Raw genomic sequence first — 9,495 nt, 5'->3', positions numbered from 1 at the left:
CTGTCAAAGGATGCCCTTGCTTTCCACCATTCCAGAGCGGACTTGCTCAGTCTTCCCTATCCAATTTCATTCTAAGTATGGAAAAAAATGTTTTCATTATGTATTAGGGGCAGATGCATTCTTATGGACTGCAAGACCAGTTTGTCAATTTCTGCTGGTCCTAAATTTCATACAGAAATGCAAGAAACTCAGAATAGCCAGACGATCTTGGAAATGAACAAAGTTGGTAGACTCATGCTGAAAGACTTCAGTAATCAAGACGGTGTGATACTGGCATAAGGATAAACATTGGGATCGATGGAATGATTTAAGAATCCACAAGTAAACCCTAACAATTATGGTCTGTTGATTTTTGACAACGAGGCCAAGAAAATTCAATAGGAAAAGAATAACCTTTTCAACAAATGGTGCTGGAACAACTGAGTAAACACATGCAAACAAACTAAGCTGGACCTCTAGTAAATATCATACACAAAAATTAACTCAAAATGAATCACAGACCTAAATGTAGGGGCTAAAACTGTAAGACTTTTATTTTTTTAATTAATTAATTAATTAATTATTTTGACAGAGAGCACGAGCACATGAACAGGGGAGAGGCGTAAAGGGAGAGGGAGAAGCAGACTCCCCACTGACTCTGGGATCATGACCTGAGCCCAAGGCAGACGCTTAGCCGACTGAGCCACCCAGGTGCCCCAAAACTATCAGACTTTTAAAAGAAACCTTCAGAGTAAGTCTTTGTGGTCTTGGATTGGGCAATGATTTCTCAGAGAGAACACCAATACAAAAGATTGATGTGTTGAACTTCATCAAAATTAAAAGCTATTGTGTTCAGAGAATGCCTTGAGAAAAGCTGAAAGGACAGCCCAGAGAATGAGAGAAAATATTTGCAAATCATAAATCTGATAAGGGACTTGTATCTAGAATATTTAAAACTCTTACAATTCAATAATAAAAAGACAATTCAACTTAAAAATGGGCAGTTACAAGAGACTCTTTTCCAAAGAAAACATACAAATGGCTAATAACACAGAAAGTCATTAGGGAAATGCAATTTCACCCACTAGAATGGCTAAATAAAAAAAGGCAGACAATAACAATTTTTGGTGAGGATGTGGAGAAATTGAAATCTCATACACTGGTGATGGGAAAGTAAAATGGTGTAGCCACTTTGGAAAATGGTTTGGCAGTCCCTCTCAATGCTAAAAATAGAGTTACCATATGACCTAGCAATTCCAATCCTGGCTATCTACCGAAGAGAATGAAAACATATGCCCACATGAAAACTTGTACGTGAATGTTCATTGCAGCTTTATTCGCATAATAAAAAAAAAAAGGAAATTACCCAAATGTACCGCAGCCAACAAATGGATAAACGAAATGTGATACAGCCATACAGTGCAATACTCTTTGGTAATAAAAAGTCACGAAGTACAGAAACAGGCTACAATATGGTGGAGCTTCAGAAACATTTTGCTAGGTGAATGATGCCGGGCACAAAAGACCACCTATCGTGTGAGCTCATCTATATAAAATGTTTAGTGCAGGTAAATCCATAGAAACAGAAAGTAGATTAGTGGTTGCCTAGAACTAGGGAGAACAAAAGGGGGGTGGGGGAGTGGAAACGGTGTGTGAGTGCTAACTGGTACAGGTTTCTTTTTGGGATAATGCAAATGTTCTAACATTAAGGTGATGGGTGCAAAACACTATATACTAAAATCATTGAATGGTGTACTTTAAAGGGGTGAGCTTTACAGAATATACATTTTATCTCAGTATAGCTATTTCTAAGAAGTGGCTGCTTGTTCTGGGAAAATGACGCCACATTGTTCTGTTCAGTGCCCTCAAAAAATTAGTTCATGTAATGCATGAAGGAACATGGAATGGGACTGGCCTACAGGGTCGCTAGTAATAAAAGCTGGAGACAGAGAGGGGCCAGGGGAAGAGGAGGACAGCATAAGGGACGGGGGAGGGATGATAAGGAATAGGCAAAGAGATGCACCCAGAAATGAAGACATAAATCGTCCTAAGGTTGGAAAGCCGGGCGGAAAAGGGAGAGGAAATGTGGGAATGGAATTTGCAGGGTATCTTTACGCTATAGGAATGGAGGTGGGATGGTTCAGAGCAAAACTGCAAAGCAAATAATTAAAAGAATAAAAACTTCACTGATTCGCTATGTGTATCATGCTGTGTAGAGCTGATGGGAATTACTCCGTGAACGTATGCGAGCACTGTAGATAATTGGGAAAGGAATCATGCTGCTGTTGCCAAATTTGTATCAAAGCACAATTATAATGCGATTCTGCAAATAGCCAGAAAAGATAAAGTGTTGACCCTTCTTAACAAAGCTGTGAATTAACATGAGGTAACTTTTAGGAAACTGCTTCTTTGTCTAAGCAGAAATCCACGTTTATAATCCTATTTGTATATCTCTTGCCCCTCAAGAAGGGTATTTTTAATTTCTAAAACTGTCTTCCCTAAATTAAAGCTTTTTAGAGAGATGTCGGATCTGAAATGTGTCCATTTTTTTAAATGAGGATTTTAAAATAAGAAACTTGTTGTATCTAGTAAGACACACACACTCGTGGAGGCACACACTGTCTCCCCAAAGTTCAAAGCATGGTGAGATACAGGTCACACCACTATTAGCCTGTCCCTGGCAGGTCATGGCCTTGCCGACTCAAGAGCCCACCTCCTCCTCACAGTGCGTCACATAGGGTAAAAAAGCCCGAGACAGATCAGCTGTGACCAGGGCTTACTCATCTGTACAGATGCTAGATGATGATAGTTATAATAATTAGCATGTGTAAAGGGCTTTGCGGTATAAATGCCACCACCGTGCATTTGATTTTCATTTAATTTTAATCTTCAGAGAAACCTCTTCTTTTTTCTCCCCAGGGGAGAGAATCAAAATTTAGGAATGAAGTGAGATCTCTCCTTGAGTATGTAAACATACCTAAACCTCTCTCGGTCTAAAAAAATGAAATCCATTCTTTACTTCACGTGCCCTCCAGCCAACTCATCTCTCTCCTCCTGAGGAAGCTTTTTCAAAAGCAGCTCACACTCATGATCTCCCCTTCTTTGCACTCATTTTGTCCATTTCCCTGTGTAAGTAATGTAGTGTGGCAGGGCAGGTCACAAGCTGACAGCACCTGGGGAGCACAGTCAGCCCGCTCTGTACAGCTTGGATCATGCCTGGTTATTAAACACAACTTGTGGGTTTAACAGAATGAGTCCTTGACCACTCAAGTCAGCGGGCAACCTCTGGGCAGGCAATCTGGCTTGGGAAGCATGTAGCATTCCTCTGAGCTTCAAGGAGCTTCCGATTCTTGGCTACTTCCCTGTCCTTCCTCTCTGAAAGGGAGGAAGAAAGGAAAGAAGGAGGGAGGGAGGGAGGCAAGGATCGTTTCAAAGCAAAATCATCTGACTACAGACTCCATTCCCTTTTTCCTTTATTAGGATCCATTCCAACTCACTGCTGTTGGGGCTGCTAAAACAGAGACCACGTTTTTGCCACTTTAGATCTGGCCTTGTAAGAGAAGAACTCTTTCCCTCACCTCACCTCCTATCAAAGTACCTACCATTCCTCCATTGAAATTTCATTAACGATCTAGATCTTGGAAGATTTTCTGGGACGAAGAGAACACAAAAGTGGAGCCTATCAGCAGAGGTGAGCCAGCAGAAGGGAAGGGGGTTTGCCCAAAGGCATGCTTCACCTGCTCCCCAGTGCTCCCAGGAGTCAGTCCTGGTCACTTACAGGAGAGGAAAATGGGGTGACAGAAGGCCATGAGTGAGTTCACAGCCTTGGTCCACAGTGAGTTCTCTCTCCCCTCCCAGCTGCACGAACCATATTTCCTGTTCTCTTATGTGAAGTGTGAGTCTGGCACTCTGTGAAGACGCAGTGCCCACTTTCAGCCAAGCAAAGCGGCCTTTCCTCCAGATTGACATGGCTGTGCCTCTTCTCAGTGCTCTGCTTCTCCAGCTGCAGAAGCAGGGCCCGGCTCCAACCTCCCCAGATCCGGAGAGAATGAACCACTACGAGGCTCTAGCAGTCCACGGAGTTCCCAAACTTACCAGTGTTTCAAATCTAAACATAGCTACTACCCACTTCCCTGCACTTTCCACCCGCTTCCCTATAATTCAGGCTGCTGAACAATCAGTACCTCCTTTGACAACAAAGGGGACAAGTGTGAAAAGCCAGGGTAGGCGATGGGCAAACTCAGAAAGTAGGTGGAACATTTCTCTGATGTGCCATCTCGTTCCTTTCTCCTGCTCCCTCTCCTGAAGTCAGCAGAGAGTCTGCAAATAGTCATGTGTACGTGAGTGTGAATTTCAAGTTCTCAAACGGTAGCTCATAGGGACTTGATCTTTCCTTATAAAATAAAACAGTTTCGGCCACCACGAGAAACAGCTTGTCTGGCAGGTAGCCAAAGGACTTTCAGGGACCACGGGGTCCTTCATCTGACCATCCCACACAGAGAGCTCCTTCGAAACATGCACAGAGCTGGACCAGGCGGAGCATCTGAGACGGAAGGTCCACAGTCATTCATTTCAGGGACTTTCCCCCAGCCTCTGCCTCTCTGGTGGCTTTGCTGTCATCACCCACCTACTTAGGCCAGACCTGGGGACACTCATGGGTGACCCAGGAAGGCTGGCTCAGGGGAAGTGGAGGACAGGCTGTGCTGATGATTTATTAAACGCTGTGGCTTCTTCCTCCTCCACAAGGCTCCTCATCAGAGGGTGCAGCTTGGGTCATGCTGGGCACTCAGCAGCTTTGTGGTGGGTATCGGTTTGTTCTTCCTCCCCTTTGCTTTCGATTCAGTGCTTTCCTGTTGCAGTCTGAGCAGTTCTATTTAACCACAGCCCCACAGCAGCTACCGCTGCATGCAAACTGGGTCCATCGGGGGGCAAGTGTAGGGCAACCCGAGGGGAAGAAAGGGCTGAGAGGTGAGAAAGGAGAGTGGTGTAAACCAGCTGGAAATGAAGAAAAAATTCCCAAGATAGAATGCCATGATGAATAACAATCCAGAAAACATTCCAGTAATTTAAAAAATATGTTCCAGCTCACATTCGGCTATGGTAAAAGTCAATCCTGATCTAAGTTAATCAGCTCAAATATATTTTCATTGGAACATACCTTTGGAGGTATTTTTCAAAGAAATAAGAAATCTATAGGTGAGATGAGGTGAACTGGGGTTTTAATTCAAGAAATAATTTAAAATTAAGTATCCAAATTCAGGTCTGATTCAGGAATAAGATAAATGACAATTTGGGGGTAGAATTTAGATTAGACAGGTTTGAGGCCCAGGCAAAGGAACAAGAGTTTGTGAAGGCCTAGAAGCAAGAGAAGGCAGCGTGTGTTTGCACCACGGGAGGCCAGCATGAGTGGAGCGCAGGCTGATGGCAGCTAGGCAGGTGACTGATCGTGGAGAGCTTACGAGCCATGCTAAGACGTTTGGACTCTAGCCTAAGGATAGTGGGAAGCAACTAAATGATTTTAAATGGAGGAGGTGAATTTACCAGAAGTGCATTTATAAAAAAAACCTTTCTCGTAGCTGGTGGAAAATGATCCAAGGGGAGAAAAACTAGAAGCAGGAAACCAGCAAAGACTTACAAAAGTCCAGAGGTGACTGCTTAGGCCAGGTGAGGATGAGAATAAGTGGGTAGATTCAAAGAAGTCGATTTTACTGGACTTGGTTATTGATTGAATGGAGAGAGTGAGCAAAAGAGAAATCAAAGATGAATCCCCGGTTTCTAGCTAGAGCAACTGGGTGGATGTTGTGGCATATATTAGGAAAAGGAACATCAGAAGAGGAATAGTCTGAGAAAGTGAGTTGATTAATATGACTTAGGAATATCCAATCAGAGAGGTTCCAGAAGGTAGTTGTTATATTAGTGTGGAGTTCAGGGGAGATGAGATTTGGGAGTCAACGGCATATAACTCTCATAAAGCCATGGAAGAGAGGAGATTTCTCAGATGAGGTGTAGAGGGAAGACAGGCTGACATAGGACAGGGTCCTGAGGAACACCAACACCTAAGGAGTTGGTAGAGAGCTTGCAAAGGTGCCTAGGATCCATGAGGAAGGTAGGGGGGAATAACAGTGTGTGGAAACCACAGGAAGACGGTGAGTCTATCGAGGAGATTGATGGTGTCCGTTTCTGCTCAGTGTCAGGTAAGACAAAGATTGATATAGCCACCAGGTTTAGTAATGGGGGACATTACTGTCCTTCATGAAATCCCCGTCTGTACAGTGGGAGTCGGTGCCAGATTAGTCTGTGTGTGAGAGAGGGAGAAGTGAAGAATTAGAAATAGCAAGGCGTGCCGACTGTTTCCTCTCCCTCAAATGCCCTTCCACGCTTTACCTACTTGGTAAAATCTTCCTCCTTCCAGGGTAGGGGTGAAGTGAAGGATATTTATAAGCAAGCAAACACAAATCCAAGGAATATTTTCTTTTCCAGATGCAAATTCAGCCAGGGCTGGAAGTCAGGAAGTGGGTGACTTACTCCATGCTCACCAGACAAGAACTTTCAACCAATAAAGGAGGTCTGTACACTCTCTGGTGCCAGTGTGGGGGTGTTGGTCTACATTAAGCCAAGAATGTGATGCAATTCTTAGGAACAGGAAGAGGTTTAGCTGGGATGGGACGAGGACTCTGACTTGAGGGAGGTGGTAGAAGGAGTGGAGTGGGAAAGAGTAGTTTTTTTTTTTCAAAGAGCAGAGCTACCAATGAGCTGACAAAAGCAGAAGGGATTGAAAAACTATACCTGAAAGCCGTTCTACCCCATCTCTAATTACAGTAAAGCACACAGAAAAAGGATCAGATTCAGAATTGTACCACCTCTTGTACCACCTATTAGGGGAGAGAAAATACTCACCTCAGGACTCTCTTGCCACAAGGGACCCCCGCCTGCACTTTTCTCTTCAAGCAAGGAACAGCTATTCTAATCACGGATGAGAAAATTTATCAGTAAGATGGGGATAGTGGCTATCAACATACATGATAACATGTAGAAAAGCACCTTACATGCTATTTAAGAACAGTTCACGGTTGCCTGGGTGGCTCAGTTGGTTAAGCATTCAACTCTTGATTTCAGCTCAGGTCATGATCTCAGGGTCCTGGGATCGAGCCCCACGTTGGGCTCTGCACTGAGCATGGAGCCTGCTTGAGATTCTCTCTCTCCCTCCCCTCCATCCCTCCCCTCACTCACACTCTCTCTCTCTCTAAAAAAAAAAAGAATGCAAACAATGAATCATGGAACACTACATCAAAAACTAATGATGTACTATATGGTGACTAACATAACATAATTTAAAAAATTAAAGTAAAAAAATTTTGAAAAGAACAGTTCAAATGTTAGCTGCTGATGTTCTTACAAGGTATACAAGCACAAGCATATTTTTAAACAAATTTGAATAAGAAATATTAGATACAGATGACATTTGCTCTGAATGACACAGACGCATGTTATGGCAGACGTTTTTAGACACTGTTGGGAATCTTTCTTTGGACTTAACCAGTCATCTTAAATGGAAAGAATCAGCCCTGAACAACTTACTTTCTTCATGCTTAAAAAAAATTATTTAAGAATTGGTGCTCTGTGAGATCTAAAAATCTGGGGTTAAATGGAAAAACATGGCCAGAGGTTTTTGGTTGTACAGGTCAAATCATTAAACTGAGATTAAAGAAATAGCCCAAATTATTTTCCTCAGAGGACAAAGAAAAGGCAAACAATTATTTTAAATGAGTGTATTTTTGTTATGGTATTTATTTATAGCAATGAGATTTGCCTTGTATGTCACATAAAGACCATAATTTTTTAAAAGCTCTTCTCTTTTCAGTATAGTTGTTTTCCAAACACTACATTAGACACTTTGAGGAAGTGGCAGTCTTCAGACTGGAGTTTTGCTGCCCTCTTCTGGGAACATGAAATCATAGCCCGAGAAATAGCCTGAGAAATGGACCTGAATACTGCCACACAACCAGACCAGGCAGAAAACGGCCCCATCAGTAATAAAATGATCACAAAGGAAGGTCGTTAGCTTCCAGAGGAACGAGCAGAATTGCATTGATGACCACTGCTTTCCTTGAACAGTTAGAATAGTCATGATAATAGTGATACACTGTGGTACTTAGAGATCCCTTCATGGCTCATAAAATCTTCGCGACCGTTATTGCATTTTTACCTGCTTTTATCCTCAAAGAGTGCACGTGAAGTGGGTGAAGCAGGTCTCATTCCCACTTTCCAACCATAGGAAACTGAGGCACATGGTACCTAAGTAACCTTAAGCCTTACAGCTACAGACTGGCAAGCTGGATTTAGAAACCAAGTCTCCTGGCTCTGGGTTCAGTATTTTCCAGCCTTCCCCACCACGTTCCCCACAGACCACTGCTGCATGTGACGGCGGTAGTTTGTCTCTGTTGTGGTTTCATATAAATCGCTATCCTTTTCCAGTAATGTCCATTTTACACTACGCTGTTTACCTAACTGATGAAAATAAATATACTGTTCTGTATAATTCTAGCAAGGCTACACTGCTATTGCAGCAAAAAGGACAAAAACAAACATATCTACATAAATCCCACAAGCAAGTGGATGGGCTGTAGCAGAACTTCTTAAACTTTTGCTCAAAAGTTCTTTAGTGTTTTGTTTTGTTTTTAAGAATCTTCAGCAAGCAGACTTCTGCAATAATAAGTCCCAACTCTGCTATGGGGAAAACTGAGTTTTGAGAAAGATGAAAGAAAAAATAATGACAAAAAAAAAAAAGATGAAAACAACCAAGAAAAACCAGCTCGAGAGTCAACGTACTTTCATTCTAAAGTTCTAACTGTGCAAATAACATGCTTTGCATATTAATGTAAATGGCCGAACAAAAGGCAAATAAATATGCTCTTCAGTCCTCACTTTTATAGGGCTTACTACCTGCCTCTGCATGCCCAGCCCAACAAACCTCACTGCCTACCCACACTACTTGCAAGGGCGTCACTGGGAGTTTGGCAGGTGCAAACTGCCATCGGTTGCTCACAACTAAGCCTTAAACCAGTTTTTTTTTTAAGTTCTTTTTTTAAGATTTTATTTATTTATTTATTTATTTATTTATTTATTTATTTATTTATTTATTTAGACAGTGCACACAAGCAGGAGAGGGGCAGAGGGGGAGAGAGAGACTCTCAAACTTTGCACTGAGCCCCACACTGGGCTCAATCTCACGACTGAGATCATGACCTGAGCCGAAATCAAGAGTCGGGTGCTTAACTGACGAAGCCACCCAGGCCCCCAAACCAGTTTCTTAACTCTAGCATGGTAAAATATGTCTTACTTTATATGGCATGGTGGTCAAGGTATTTATAATTGAACTGGAGTCACTTTTTCAGATGGCAATTTGGCAAGGGGTTGAGTGACATGAAAAGCTCGCTTAATATTATCCATACAATATACAAGCGTGATGCCTCTGTGGCCAACTGAAAACATCCCCAGACCGATATCTGCCAGTCT

The 9,495-nt window shown here is 42.5% G+C and overlaps 1 long non-coding RNA gene across 1 annotated transcript; it reads left to right on the top strand.

Annotated features, from left to right (window-relative positions):
- The first annotated feature begins 44 nt into the window (after positions 1–44).
- LOC123803629 (uncharacterized) lies at positions 45–6,922 on the top strand. Its single transcript, XR_006782926.2, has 4 exons — positions 45–730; positions 3,460–3,670; positions 6,460–6,544; positions 6,799–6,922. It is a non-coding gene; the product is annotated as an uncharacterized LOC123803629 (long non-coding RNA).
- The last annotated feature ends 2,573 nt before the right edge of the window (positions 6,923–9,495 follow it).

This window comes from Ursus americanus, chromosome 12 (genome assembly GCF_024610735.1).
Source record: "Ursus americanus isolate L20-20 chromosome 12, mUrsAme1.1.p, whole genome shotgun sequence".
In the NCBI taxonomy this organism is placed as follows: Eukaryota; Metazoa; Chordata; class Mammalia; order Carnivora; family Ursidae; genus Ursus; species Ursus americanus.
Note: the sequence above shows the minus strand (reverse complement) of the source record. Positions and strands in the feature narration are given on the sequence as shown.